The 16,030-nt window shown below is 42.9% G+C and overlaps 1 protein-coding gene across 7 annotated transcripts in view; it reads left to right on the plus strand.

The window, feature by feature from the left end:
* Positions 1–16,030, plus strand: part of fat3a (FAT atypical cadherin 3a) — a 187,583-nt gene that overhangs the window by 61,166 nt on the left and 110,387 nt on the right. For all 7 annotated transcript variants that reach the window (XM_079558052.1, XM_079558054.1, XM_079558055.1 and 4 more), the window contains exon 2: positions 4,480–4,590. The gene's annotated coding sequence lies outside the window, so the exon portion shown is untranslated. The remainder of the gene's footprint in view (positions 1–4,479; positions 4,591–16,030) is intronic.

The following is a 16,030-nucleotide window of genomic DNA, read 5'->3' on the forward strand; positions in this document are numbered from 1 at the left end:
ATACAACAAAAGAGCGACAAAAGCACGAGTAATGGGTGATGAAAAAGCACGCAAAAGAGCAACAAAAACGTGCCGGAGAAGCAGCAATAACACAATAAACAAGTGACAAAAACGCAATAAACAAGTGACCAAAAAAACGACAAAAAAGCAGCAAAACAAAGCGCTACCAGAGGGAAAAAAAATATAAATATAAATAAATAGCCATTTAATGTTATCACAAATTAACACAAATGAGGCGTTGCATTGGCCTATAGGCAGTGAGCGTTCCAGTCGAGACGTTTTTAGATTTGGGTAAAGCCGAACTGGAGAAAATGCGGTCGGCAAGAGGTTTACAGTTTGAAATGTAGACTTTAAAGGCACTATACCTCTTTTTTTTTTTCTAGTGGTGGAATGACGTTTGTTTTGTCCTCCTTTAGTATTTTATAAACTCACATTTGTGGGAAAGACAATGTGCTAATGTTTAATTATAAAGCATTTGTATATAGAGAGTGACTGTGAAAAGTGACCCTGCAAGTTGTGAATTGTGCCTTACTGTATAAAATGTTCCCTGTGAAGAATTCGGATGCTACAGGTTAGAAAAGTTATTGATGAGTTCGGGAAAAAAGTAGGTATAGGACCTTTAACTCAACTAAACTGCGGCTGAGACAATGAAGAGCAACGTTTGATTGTTTGAAGTGGAAATGTGGTAAATATATTAGTCAGAATCCTTTCACGAAACCAAAATAATTACGGCTAAACTATCCCTCCGTGATGAAACCAGGCCCATCATACGTTGGTGCTTTTGTCGGCTGCTAATTGGTTCTATCTCAGCCTGGAGTCAGTGGAAGCGAGAGAGACGGAGAGACGCGGCGGTGATGTCATGGCGTAACGGTTAGCTTGGTGAAAACGCGCTCAGGTCCTTTTGTCCGGTGCGTCTCTAAGTGCCGCCGGTGGAAGTGTTGGTTGCAGTTGGCAGGGTCCAGGAATGCCCCGCCCCCCCCCTTTCCTCTCTCTCCAATCCCCTCCCTACGTGCCCCGCAGTTTTAACCGTCACACCTCATTTATATACAGTAGACTGAAGGCAGCAGAGTTACTGTCCTGGGAAAGTCAGGCCCAGGTTGAGAGAATTCGGGGACATCCAGGAGCAAAACAAAGTTTGGGTAAAGTCATTAGTCACTTTTGCAGCATTTATGGCACTGCCTTATTAGTTTCTGTTATTGCAAATGTTTCATTTCCTTCAAGAGGCAGAAGGTTGCCTCTCCTTCAGGTGCTTGAGTCGTATTCTTGAATTAATGAGTGCTTGAATTATATCGCCTGCATAATGTTTTTGCCTCCCATTTTAATAATAAAACATCAGTCACTTAAAAAATAGCTTTTGGTGGTGGCCGCTGCTGCCGGGAAGCAAATTCAGAGACACCGCTGATATAGTGCCAGTTTGCAGTTTAGTACTAGTAACTTTTTGTACACACTAACTTGTTTGTTCTGTAACTTGTCAGTGTAAATACACAAACAACTTCTCGGCTTGTGAAATGGACAATGACATGGACATGACAGGCAGATAAAGACTATACGAAGATTATTGGTGATGCAGGAGTACTCAAACCCTTTACTTTCATATCAAAGTTGGGCAGTAACATAACTTTCCCCGAAGTGCAACGACGTAACAAGTAACTTAAAAGCAGGGTTTATGCAGGCAGAAGCAAGTCAAATGTAAGGCTTTTTGATGCCATTGTTAATGCCCAAATACTATATTTTACTGCCCAACGCGCAGAAATAAATCGCTGCATATTACATGTCTTACGTTTCATAAAACAGAAGAAAGAAACTGGACAGAACGGGATACTTTTGAGCAAAAAAGAAAAATACATTTCAGCCCAAACTGAAATTGACTACAATCATTTTTGAATTTAGTTATACAGTTAAAATTGTTGAGCGATGTCATCATTTTCTCATGCATTTAGATGTAATGCCAGTTTGAAACCCCAATTTAACACTTTTGATGGCATTTAAGGCCCAGATTTTGGCAACGGAAACCCTGAATAGTATCGCATATTATAGAAACAAAGTCATTGGGAATGAGGAGATGAAGAATCCAACCGACACCCACACAATTAAAGCTGATTTTGCTTGATTTTGGACTGAATTACATTTTTTTCATAATAAAAATGAATACATGTAGCTGATTCATGAACTTAGACAAACTCCAAGACTCGGTGCTCCGACGATAAACTTGTAATCTCATAATGGAAACGTCTTCATCCACTCTGACGGTGCCCTGTGCAAAGCGTGGGAACTCCTGACTAAGGCTGAGGGACAGGCTGAGCGACCGATGGCGACAGTGAGGTGAATTAAGGCCTGTGTCTTGGCCCGAGTGGGATCTGTGTGTGTGTGTGTCCAGCCTTAAATCTCGCCGCGCTCCTTTTTCCCCCACTCTCTCAACTGCTATTAATCCTGGATGTTTGCCTGTTTGTCTATAACGGATTATAAGGCGCTGGAACTAATGAGGTTTGGGCCTGAACCGGGAGCCAAGACCAGACAAAGGCTGCAGGCCCAAAGAGGAGAGGGTGTCTCCGGTGCATCCCCGAGTACGACATAGACAGATCAGGCAACAAAAAGAAACATAGTGCAGTGGGTTGCTTTAGTGCTGAGGACGCTCTCACCGGACAGACTTTATAGATAAATATGCGCAACTCGACTCAACATTGACCTTGTACGTATTTCGGAAGTGAAGAAGTAGATGTGCTGAAGCAAGGCATGTTTAAATTGTGACTAACCTGGGGTCAACAGTAGACTGGCAAATGAATACAGGAATCACACGCATTTCAGAACATGTTTAAAGAGAGTCTGTGACTCATGGACACAATACTGCATGGAGTCCGGGCGTTTTGTTGCTTGCAAACAAAACAGCACTGCTAAAATAACGGCATCTCGGTTCAGTTGAGCGATTCATTGTGCAGTAGCGTTCTCATCGGCTATACTCTCGTTACTCTCATCTCATTCAAGCCCTCTCTGATAGATCAATGTACCGTAAATTCTGGACTATTGAGCGCACCTGAATATAAGCTTCACCAACTGAATTTGAAAAGAGGACGGAAAAAGTACATACGGTATAAAGGCCACACATGAAGCCTAGGCGTTAATTCAACCTGGGAGACTAATTTCAGCATCCCGAGAGGGCCACACCTCCACCTCAGCCATCAGCGTAAGAGCCACACCTCTGCAGCAGCCAATCATTGCCCTCGGTCCCGCTTTTAAGCCCCAGCAATCATGGTTTGTTCGCTTCCCAGCTGCACTGCGACCCGCCTCCACCCCATCTCCACCTCTTCCGTCCACGGCTTCTGCCTGCTGCATCTTCATGGGTCTTCCATACCACCACCAGTGTCCAGGCTCCGGGGAAGACATCCCTAACTACAAGCTGTTTATCTATACTGACTTTCATACATCGATGTCTTCCTAAACTTCCTGCTTTTGTCTGTTTGAGTCTATCCAGGTTGAATTGTCTATAAGCCGCAGGTGTCTGCCCCATGTCTTCCATACTTTCATAAAGAGCCTAAAGCAATGGTCTTGGTGAAGCACTGGTAACAAAGCGCTCGCCTCGCCATGCTTTAGAAACGTGACCTACACTCAGCACGTGTACTCCCCCCTCTCCCGCCGCAGTCTGGTAGCGGTCCGAAGTAGGAGAAATGGCTGAACTGCAGGACAAATCCTCCATATGGTATCTTGGCCCGAATTTCTGGTATTGCTCAGGCATAAGATCTAAACGCAGCGCTGTTAGCGCGTCACCATGTGTAAATTAGCCACATCGTGTTTTATAGGCCACATGGTTTGGAGCGTGTGAAAGAAGTAGCGGCTTATAATGCGGAAATTACGGCATATTGTTCGCCTGCTGCCAAAAGAACGTTACTGTTGACGAAGCCTGTTGAGGTGAGAAATGTATGTCTCTGATGGAAGACTTCTCAAACCCTACACAAACATAATCTGCCATAGATATTCAACTGCTGAGTTGCAGACTTCAAAAATCACCCACCGACCGGGAAGTAGCTCAAATTTTCGAGTGCCTTTGTCCAAGTGCTGCTTTTCACTGTAGTTGTTATAATTCTTTGCCAAAGCATTCTCTTTTTTGCTCGCCACAAAAGTCTGTCCCATAGTGAGTTGTTCCTACGAATGTAATATTCGCAAAACTGTCACCTCGTCACAAATCTGAAATTTCTTATCAAAATGTCCTGGTTTTCTGGTCTTGAAATGTTATCCTAATGAAATAACCTTTGCATATGGCCTTGTATAGCTAGCATTGTGTAACGATTATTGAGTATATGTTTTTATTCTATTCTCCAACTAAATCCAGGTCCAAGAGTCTGATTCATTTATGATTTGGATGCTCGACTCTCCTCTTTTGTGACTGAGCTAAAATGTCATACTGCTCCGACCTCGGACACATGAGTGCTCTTGAAAAAGTCCTCTAAGTTCCCCTAAACTTTGCGTTCTGTTTACTTCTTGCAGAGAGGAGGCGAGCTGAGGCGGGGGATGGGACTAAAACCCAGCATTTGGCCACTGGAGATCGGCGGTCCCAAAGTCAAGTTCACGCTTGATCCTGAAGTGGTTAAGGCTGAGGTAAGGACTATAGTGTTGTCCGTTGCGGTTTCCCGGTTCATTCATTTTGACAAGGGAGAAAACTGATTGAATCTAGACCACAAATCTGACTGATTTTTGTGGACATTGTGGGACAAATAGACTTACGAATAACAACAAACAGATATGGTGGTCAGCGCCTTTCGTGACGTTAATTGAATGAAAAATGGTTTGATGTTTTTTGATGGATGGACTACCCACTATGTAGGAGTGAAGAGCTATCCTGGTCCTTAGAAAATGTTTTTGAAGTGTAAACAATGCATTCGCGGCCTTGTTTCCAGAGCTGGTGTTTGCAAATTGAATTCAACAATAAATATTGGATCCTCACTGCTGGCTCGTCCGCTTGTCCGATATTAAGATTCAGATTAATGTCATGAGTCACGGCTGAGCGGCTGCGCACTGATTGTGGCTGGAGGCTGTTTTGGACGAAGCAAAGGTCAGATTTGAGAGGAGCCTCTTTCTGTGATGACTTATTACGGAGCCGCCGTGAAGGGTTTGGGCACAAGCAGACAGTGCGGTTCGCTTTAGGCTTCTCGAAACAAAGGGGCCGCTAAAGAAAGACCAGCTGAAAGGAGAGCGTGGAGTGAATTCAATGCATGCTGAATGAGTCTTTTCTTTTTTCTTCTTTCGACTAACTCTCATCTGAGGTACAGCTACAGTGAAACAGCTCCTGATGTTCTTCCTGTTGTAATCTGCCATGTTACTGTAACTGGAGCGGGTTATGGGGTAGAAGAGCCATGTCGATATATCAAGCCGATATTTGGGGTTCATATAATATTTTTAAAAATCTAGCGTCGATAAAAGCCAATATCTTGAAAGTGATAGAGACCTCCCGGAAAGAGTTAAGTCGGAGCTTTAAAATGAGTCCCCCCAAAACTTCCTAGGCCGCCGGGGAACTGAGAAGCATCGCAATGAAAATGTATTAGCTACGTCTGTCATACACAAGTTTCACCAGCTAAATCTAAGTGAATATGGACATGCTGAGTTAGTTTTAAAGGAATAGTTCACCATTTTTCCAGACTGAGATATGTTCTTACCTGAGCTTAGACGAGTTGTGCCCGTGGAAGAGCGTGGTAGCTTCCACCTTCACCCCCGTTTGAAGCTATAGGAATACATTGGGAGAGGCCAAATGCTATCAACTTCTTTGGTCGTTTTGCGTGACTGAGGGCACGCACAAAGACCAGACAGGTACGCATCAACTCGTCTAAGCTCAGGTAAGAACATATCTCAGTATGGAAAAACGGTGAACTATTCCTTTAAACTCTGAAATTGTATTTTTGATTGGCGTGCAAAATTAGCAAAAACTAGCAACAGTATGCTAATGCTAACGGCAGCTAATCAAAGCTGGGACAGAAACTATGATTGTTTCACCTAAAGTAATTAAAGACTAAACATTTAGAAAAATCGGCTAAAAGTATCGGCCAATAGAAATCCGCAAAAATTGGCATCTGCCTTAGAAGAACCCATATTGGTCGACCTGTAAGAGACTCGATTTGCTTTGTCATTGTAGATTGACATTATTGCCCATTGATTTAAAACCCGAAAGTTGCATTGTTAGCAGGCTGTAGCTGTTGTTGTCATTACCGTGCCGGTGCAGCTCTGCTTTGCTCCCTGAAAATTGCGAGACGTGCTTAGAAAGATGATGTTGGGAAAGTGACAGGAAAGTTATAGGAAGTAGTTTGAACCATCGCAAACAGTGTAAACTTAAGTCAACGTTTCAAAACAGGGACAAATTGCACGTAGGGCCTTGAGATGCTTCATTCCTTAATCCTTAATTCTTGAGCATTTTCTTACGCCCTTTTACTGGACACTGTTTGGGAAAGAGTCATGTTGGAACCAAAAACTCTCTTAATGTCTTCCTAATACGATGCCTTCTGATGCCAAGAACCACAGTTGTTGGACATTTTCAAATTTTCAATTGTTTAGTTTCATTTGACGTTTAAATAAATACAATGCTGCCTTTCCTCCCCCCAGAAAGACCCGCATCGGACGCTGCCAGGGAGACCTCATAATCGTGGCTGTCAATGTTGCACTGTGCATGTGTTTAAAGCTAAAGCCTGACAGAGCGTAGCCCGAGGAGTCTGTGGCCTGAGTCTTGAATTAGGCCTAACACATTAACCCCCTTAGCATTGAAGTGCGCCGTTGATTGGCGTTTAACCTCTGCTTCAGCCCGTGCCAGGTTTTAGTCTGTTCTCAGCTCAAGGCGAGGACTCGTAACGCTCCAATGAAAGCAAATACATCGGTAGCGGACGGTAAGCGTTGTATATATATGCACAAAGACGCCCGGGCCATTTCCATTCGTGACACATTGAGTTGAAGGCTGTAACAGACTTTAGCATATGGGCTGCTGTTTAATTACATTGGGGAGAAAGGGGATTGGCGGACGAGGGTGAAAAGGACAGCGCAGAATGTTTATGGCCCTGTGTTTAAATTGAGGGTGTGATATAGATTCTCTGGCATGAAGTCGCTGTCTGTCGGAAAGATAGGGGTGCCATATGGTCACTTTTTTTTTTTTTTTTTTACCGCAAACTGACTTGTCATCTTAATGAGGCTGCTGATCCACGCGAGACAAAAGCAACGGTCTGGTTCTTGTTGACGTGAGATTTGTAACTTAAAAATTAGGCCACGGATTTTCTTGAACGGCCTATACCATGCTATCTTTCCCCCGAATCTTTGAAGTTTCTCTGAATTTGTAGTCTAGACACCTTCAGCAAACTTGTTCTGAAACAGGACATGATCAAAATGTCAATTCCCCTGTGGAGATTAGCACGTTTTCCGCTTTCTTTCATTGCAAATTCAGTTTGAATGCTTTCTGTTTCACTCATAGATATAAGAGATAACCGGTTCTCCATTCAGCCCCATTCATAGTAATAATCCCCAGTGGTCTGTGAAATTAACATGGCTCCACAATCTCCTCCTACGAAGCCTGTCCCTTAAAAGGCTCGTAGCCGGTCCACCTGGGACGTCCCGCCTTTTTGCCTCCACAGTGCTCCAGAGCCTGTCAATCATAGACTTAGGCTTCAGCTTTATATTTCTAATATACAAAATCCAGAGTGGTTAAAAATATGACTCCTAGCCCAGCGTTGTCACATGGGTCATAGCAATTTTTAGAAAAAGAAAAAACTCTTTGGAGCCAGGCTTTTAAACTGTGTGAGCGAGGTCAAAGTCTTCATAGGAACCCTGTTTACCAGGTGTCTTTTGGAGTCGCCCCTGACCACAAGAGGGTGGTATTACAGCAATGTCAGCTCCCCGCCATGAGGACCAAAGGGAAGGGCGTTCCAATGGGTGACATTGGTTTCACTGCAGGAGTGGAATGGGCGGCCTCGGGTGGCGCTATGTATAAGTACATTTGATAACAGCAGAATAATTGTGGTATTTATGTTCAACCCTAAGGACATTTTCTAAAATAAAAGCCAGGATCCCAAACCAAAGAAATAGGCTATTCCTTATTGTCTTCAAATATAGTATAACAGATTAATACCATATTATTAGTGACATATTATCCCAGTGGCTCGCTCAGATGGCCCGGGCCTATGATCTGGAGTCGGTTAAAGGCCTTGTTGCAGATTGGAACATGAAAAAGGTGGGGAGAAACCTGGGGCACTTTAGAGTTTTCGATGCCGTCCAGATGCTGCGCTCAGAAGTCCACATCTGTGCGGAGCCAAAACATCTGCGGAGTTAAGAAGTGTGAACAGCTCCGGGCTCCAGCGTTAGCCTACTGTTAGCGGCACCCCGGGTCACCCCGCATTGCACAGACGTTTTCCATAAACACGGCAGATCCGAGAGTTTAATCAAGAATAACGCTCATTAGTCCAGCAGTGTTTCATGATTAGAGGTGTGATGCATAGTTACCTTATGGCTGCCGCGGGTAATAGTCAGCGAGGCTATTTGGAGTTGCAGACAGGAGCGGGGAGACTCTGTAATCTATGGCTGCTAATGAGATCTTTACATCTACTCTTTCTTTCAGGATCAGTCAAGTGTCTAATCTCATCTACACTTGGTGAGAAATTAACACGAATAAAGCAGGTTTTTCCCTGACTGAAGCAGAAGCTACTGAAGCTACGAGTCCAACTTGACCACAGTTTTTTCAACAGTTTCACCCACATAAGTGACTATATTAAGTATTGAATTCCAGGGAGGCAGTGAAAAATGAAACTTACAATAAAGATACTGTCATCAGGCAAATCAATGTGGGAACGAGAGCTTGGCCATGGACTGGATTTGACGGAAAAACCTTAAACATCCTCGAGCTTCTGGTGTGCATCTAACTGTGTGACGTACTCCAGAGCATGGGCAGGCATTTTGGGTGCGGAAGAAGGAGACGGACTGAATGACTGTCCTCATAAATGTCTCCAGCATTTTGTAATCCTCAATGCTGGATTACTGAAACATGCGTACTGAGCTGGGCACTGTTACATTTTTAACAATACAGGTACTTCAACGATACTTGGTTTACGATACTGATACCCTAACGATACTTTTTATTGATACCTAAATATTTGTCATCTAGAACCAGAAAACAGAACAATAATAGAAGACGAATTGACAATATCGGGTTCATCTCCAATGTCAAGAAACTGTGTGGTAAATGGGGAAGAACACTGAAAAAAAAAAACGGGGGAAAAAAAAGGAAGAATTACTGCAAAAATAAGGAAACAAATAATAAAAATTGGGGCAAAAATAAGGAAAAGATCTGTAAAAGAAAAATGTGAAAAACAAACATTAAGGAGAAAAAAAAAAGGGCTGATAAATAGTCATTTATTTCAGCTGAACCAACAAAGTCACTTCTTCTAATGCTGTCCCATGGACCTACGGCATCAAAACTGTATTTTCCTTTTCCTGGTACTTTTTCGATACCAGTCGTACCTAAAATTTTCTTTCAATACCACACCAGTATTGTTTAATGGCATCAAGCCCTAAACATGCCTGAGTGAAACAAAACACTACAAAACAAAACACCACTCTAGGTATGTTTTTGATGAGGACTGATCATTACAGCATGGTTAAACGCTCGAAAAAATAGTATGAATGGGCAACTAATTCCAGAATTGTAACCATTAATCAATCATTTCCCAAACACCAAAGCAGATATAGATATTTAATATATGGCATAGTACATGTCAATCACATGGGAATAACAACACATTTCAGATAAACATACACTTATGGAGCACTGGTGACATGTGGCAGGATGATGGAGTGTCTTTAGTGGATTAGCAGTTGTTTTCCTGGTTAATATTGACCACATCAGAGCGCAGGAGAAACTTCATAGGCCCATTATGGTTTGAGGCTGCTGTTGTTCATTGATTAGAAGCAGGCTGAGCAGGATCTGGTTCCAGCGCAGGTCTCTGTGGCCCCTACCGCTCCATCCATCTCCTGCCTGCAGCTGTCAGGAAGCCCCTCTCTCGATGCATTCGTCCAGTCACACGTCCACGCTCTCCGGGCCACAGGCCAGCCATGTTTGGGCCGAGCATTAAGCACATAAATAAGCAAATACTAAGGAGGCGCATGCGATGTGTGTGGCTAAGATTTCAATCGCGTCTGTGCTCCGAGCTCTGTTGTTTGAATTTTGACCATGGGTTTTGAGTTACTGACGGTTGGGAAGTGTTTGTGCTTGCGATGAAGTGCTAGCTATGGGGACGTCTCAAGGGAGTAATACGGTAAGATATTTGTTTTAGTCACACGCACACAGAACAAAGTGGTTGTTGTTAATGTTTGATTAGCTAAATCTGCAATCTCACTTCCAGGAAAGTGCAGTCATCCATCCTGAGCTGAGGCGAGACCCTGGGTTTTAGCTCAGTTCAGGGCAATAGACAGTTAAATGAGCCAAAGCAACAGTTTGGAGTAGCTCTAACTCCTTCACTCGAGGGTAGTGCATAAATCAAGTTTCCAAGCCAGGGGTTGATCACTGGTTCCAGGTTCTAGGACGAGAGGCAGAGCGTCTTCAAAATTCCAGCTTCAGATTAAACTACTTTTTGAAGAGCTTTTGCCACAAAACTCATTGCATTTGGCACCGGGAATGAATAAAGTACTTTGCAGGGGCTTTGAGACAATGGGATCAGAGTGGTTGGCCATATTATGCAGTGGAACAGACAAAAGCCCTGACTGCGCTTTAAATCCAAAGTAAAACTATTGATCAATCTTGACAACAATACAAGATTGATCCTAAACATTTTTACTGGGAATTTTGGCCTGTAGGGGAGAGCGGGTATGGTTGTCACATGGGGAGAGTTGTAACACCACCAGTTCCACCACTCAGGGATAAGATAGGAGTCAAATGAACATGTCAGTGTTTACCCACTTCATCCCTGATCCCATATGGTGATTGTCAAGGTTATAAACAGGTTCATTCAGATTCTATAGAGGAAAAAAAAGGATTTTGTGGTAAGAAAGTACATTTTTTGACCAAGATTATTGTTTAGTGCCTTATACTATTGCACCTGAAACCATATGACTTAGATAAGATTAAATTGTTGTGTCTCAGGAAAAATGTGATGCCCATTTCCTCTGCTAATTTCAAACCATTATGCTAATACAGCTTGCTAAAAATGGCTGACATACATCCTCTTACATACAACTAATGACGCTTTCTTGATTTTAATACTTTTACAGAATACATAGGCAGTGGGAAAGAAAGACTAACAGAGGTGCTTTCAAATGTTTGTAACACTTTATAATAATGGTACATGAGTTCATGCATGATTTTCATGAACTTCTGCATGAATTAATGTATGATTTCATGATACATTCATGCATTACTAAATCATGACTTCTCTGAAACAAACATGATCACATGTTGGTTCATGGTTGACTTCATCCCTGAATTAAACGTCTAACTACTCTAATGAATGTACATGAAAATCTTAATGATTCATCATGATCATGAGGTTCACAAAAGAATACCATGAATTCACTAAAACAGCAATGAAATGACAATAAAATAATCAACAAATCATCCATCCATCCATCCATCCATTTTCTTCCGCTTTATCCGGGGCCGGGTCGCGGGGGCAGCAGTCTCAGCAGAGATGCCCAAACTTCCCGATCCACACACACCTCCTCCAGCTGTTCTGGGGGGACCCCGAGGCGACACCAGGCCAGCTCGGAGACATAGTCCCACCACCGTGTCCTGGGTCTTCCACGAGGCCTTGTCCCACTAGGACATGCCTGGAACACCTCCCGCAGGAGGCGACCAGGAGGCATCCGAAACAGATGCCCGAGCCACCTCAGCTGCTCCTTTCGACGTGAAGGAGCAGCGACTCTACTCCGAGCTCCTCCCGGGTAACTGAGCTCCTCACCCGATCTCGAAAGGTGCGCCCAGCCACCCTGCGATGGAAACTCATTTCGGCCGCTTGTATTCGCGATCTTGTCCTTTCAACAAATCATGATCATGAAAATCATGCATGAACTCATGTACCATTATAATACAGTGTTACCAAATGTTTTTAAAAAAAAGCATCTGATGAGGTCAGACAGAAGGGCAAATCAATCAGATCAGTTGAGAAATCATATGGGATCTGCCACATAACACTGGGCAAATAGCCTACTACAAAACACTGCAGAAGATGAGAGACCAGGGTCCACTGATCTTCCCAGTGGAGGTTACTGGAGCAGCAACAGAGTTTTCTCTGAGGTGCAGGAGGAAGTGTTGGCGGACTATTTGTCTCAGATTTTAGAGCTGTATTATGGACTGACTCTAACATGAGGCAAGCATATGACATTCTGCATTGTTCTTTTATTTAAATCATTTAAAACATCTCTTTTGCTACAACTTACCCCATCATGTGTTAGTAATGGGGTTGGTTGTAACAAAGGACCACCATGCATTTGACATCAACTTACGAGGTCTGTGATATTCTTGCAGTGCCATCTGTAGTTAATAAATGTGGGTACTTTGTATGAAAGTTTGAGAACTCTAGCTCAAAAGTTCCGTAAGTTACAGGTACTGAAGTGTAAAAGTGTTACAACCATACCCGGCCTCCCCTACTTGTAATTCCATGTGTGAAAATGATCTCCCACGCCCCACCTTTAATCCAAGTAAGAACTCAGTGAAATCTAAATCGTGATTTCTCTTGTCCTTCTTTGTATCGGACAGCGATCTCAAACAGAGAAAATAGTCATGGACAGTAGAGCCTCTCTGTTTCCTGCCGCATGCCCATCACCTCCCCCATAGCTCTCCTGTATTACCCCTTACCCATGATTCGATTTGACGACTCCGATCTTCGCCTGCTGCGAGTTTACTGCCGCTGTGAACTTTATGGCGCCCCATTTGAGTTCCTGGTTTTCCGTCACTTTGACAGGCCCACGCTTCGGGCAACACACCACCGGCTTATAAATAAATCAACTTGGCCAGTGTTCACGCCGCAATCACGGTCCCAACGTAGCTGTTAGCATGCTAATCTGCCTCCACTCCCCATTTATATTCATGCTCTCTTCATTCCCACGCCTGAGTGAGAGCCAGAGCGAGACATGGATCTATTTTAAGATTAAATAATAAAATAAAAAAAACATGCCGCGGCGTGCTCCCCCCTTTGTGGCGGGCGTTGTTTGGAGCGTGGAGCCTCTGTTGCCTAAATTGATATCCCCACTATTAGCGCTTGTGTGTGCTAACAGTAGAGAGCCGATGCATTATTCATGGCATTAGATAAACATGCAAATCAGAGTCAGTGTGCAAATGAATGCGAGGCGGTGCTTGTCTTAGTTACATTAGTCACTGTTGCATTATCTGAGTCCAAACTCGGACAGAAGTTTTGAAGACACAAGTGAAATATGTGTGTGCGTGCAGAGTTTGAAAAGCCTTCATTTTGGCTTCTGGAAGTTGATGAGTCGACCGAGCTGGTTCAAAAGTATATTGCTATACAGCAGAGTGAACCTATTCAGATTTACTCCATTTATATCATTAGTCAGCCCTTCAAAAAGTCCACTGGACTCAAGATTAGGTTTGTGTTCCACGAAATAGCCACTATAGTTGCCCCTGTGGACTCCAAACTTCCCAGTCTTGGACTTAACAACAATTTGAAAGATTTTTTCAGAGAGATTTTTTTTCTAGTTCCCAGCCTGATTTATTGAGCTTTGAAACCAGAAAAACAAGGCACACATTTGAGTTTTTACAGATTTTTTCACTTATGATATACCTCATTAAAAAACTAAACAAGATCCAAATTCTAAGGCCTATCCATTATTTACATTTTGTCGCTGAAAATATAGGCAGTTTTTAGGCACAAAATATTTTTATTTTATTTTGAGCGGGACAAAGCTTGGGAAAGTGTAGTCTCCAAAGTTTCCAACAATGTGTAACACATGATGATATTTGGAGAAGATGTGGCAAGTTGAATTTAGGAACTGGAAATATGTCAAAGAGAGGAATCGGCTTCTCTGTTGCTGCTTTGCTATCGAGGCTCTTCATGAGGAAGCGGCGCCACATAATCCGTGATTAATAAATCCACTTTGCAGAAGTACTTCCAACATGTTTGTTGTAACGTCCACGGTTCAGCTCGTCTGATACAATCTTTGTGGCGTCCATCCAACAGTATGTAAAGTCACGCCCCTACTGCATGCTCTGAAATCTCCCCAAACAAGCCGGTTTGAACCTAAAAGTTTATGCTTTTACATATACCAATACTGCTATGCATGGAGAGGCTTCTTCGTGGCTTCAACTGAACGATTCTGCAAACAAGCAAAAATCACCAACTAAAAAAACTTCTCGAAACTTGGGCTGCCCACTCGTGTCCCTGGTTCTAGTGACTTACATCAGTAATGTTCAGCAAAAGTTGACATTTTTTCCCCTCTTCACCTGCAGCGTCTCACCTCTTGTTGCTTTTGCCAATGCCTATTGTTTCCTGTGAGACGTTGTTATATTTATCCAGCCGAACAACGTACAAGATCAAAGATTGCAATCTGTAGTGCTAATTGTTCCTATATAAAACTGTTGTAATATCAAGGAGGTTGTTGTTGTTGTTGCACAAAGCCCTGTTGTTATTTTTTTCCCTTTACACTCATTATGCCATGTATCTAATAGGTTTTCCGCTTGCAACTAAAGTCAATACTGTTCTAGGCCCGAGAAAGTCTTATGTGTGCCATTAATTAAAAGTGTGAGACCCACTCATTTATATTGTAAGAACCGACTGTAATTAATCTAAATAGCTTCCAGTTTTGTTGCATGGACAATGTCACCCTCCGTATTAGCCAGACCTCCTGCTTCGAGCCCCGCAGTGATCGTCAAGGTTGAGAGTGTTTTTTTCCCACTCTCCCCTTATTATACCCCACTCCCTGTTATTGCTAATACTTCTGATTGTTGCGTTGATGTATAGATCCATTGATTGGCGACGCAGCGCTGGAAGCCGTGCGCGTGGGCTCCGATCCGGGCCCATGCATCACCCGGCAGATGTTTTTAATCACAATCAGCTCGTGATTACTATTACAATCTGTCTCCCGCTCTTTTCCGAAGCCGACGAGAAACAGACGACGGCTTTTAAATGAATGCCGTACATTATATTAGAATACATTAAGTCTCCCTCAACGCATCAATATTAATGGATTATATCAGTGACTCAGACCAGCTCTGTGGGATTATTCTTTTTCTGAGTTCACTGCGAGTTTAGAGATCATCAAATACCCAGGTATGAATCGATACAAAACAAAGGAGTTCACCTGATCTCAATGAGCTTTATTGGGAGAAAGTCGATGAAATTAGTCAAAGAGACAGGAGTTTTTTTTCTTTCACAAAGGAGCTTTCCCATAGAGTTTAAAAGGTGATATATTACAGTAGTGAAAGCAATTATAGTCAGTCTGAGAAGTGCTTAATAATATGAGCTTTTTTGGTGAGTAGCATATTCTCACATCGTGGCACAAAAAGGTCCTGGGTTTGAATCCCAGATGTTTCGCAGTTCTCCCGGTTTTATAGCTGGGCGCTGGACAAGCAGTGGACAAATGTGTCTCTGGCATTCCCAAAGTCCAGCCCGTTGTGGCCCCTCGAATAGTTCCAAAGCTCCTACGAAGCCCTACAATAATACAAATTCCAATGTTTATATAAGTGTTCCTCATATGTTTTCATCATTTACAAAAAATAGCAATTACACTCAGTACTGATTATAATTGAACAGATACGCATAAAGTCAAATTCAAATCCAGCTTATTTTTATGTGAATGATGTATGGACTTGAATTGGGTCTACAATCATTTCTATTCAAGGGTTTCTACATGAAGGCGGACCGCTTTAAAGTGATGGTCTGTAAGTTTGCAAAGTGAGGAGAAAAATTTGAAAGTAAACAATCAAATTCCTCCCGCTCTTTAACCAGAAAGCCCTTCTTAGTTTACAAAATGAGGAGAGCAGGAACAGAATTTTCAAAAGTAAACCATCAAGCTCCTCCCCCCCCCGCCTGATTGGACCTGACAAGCCGGTTCACAGGATAAGCTCATCTCA

This window comes from Gobius niger (genome assembly GCF_951799975.1).
Source record: "Gobius niger genome assembly, chromosome: 1".
NCBI classification, from domain to species: Eukaryota; Metazoa; Chordata; class Actinopteri; order Gobiiformes; family Gobiidae; genus Gobius; species Gobius niger.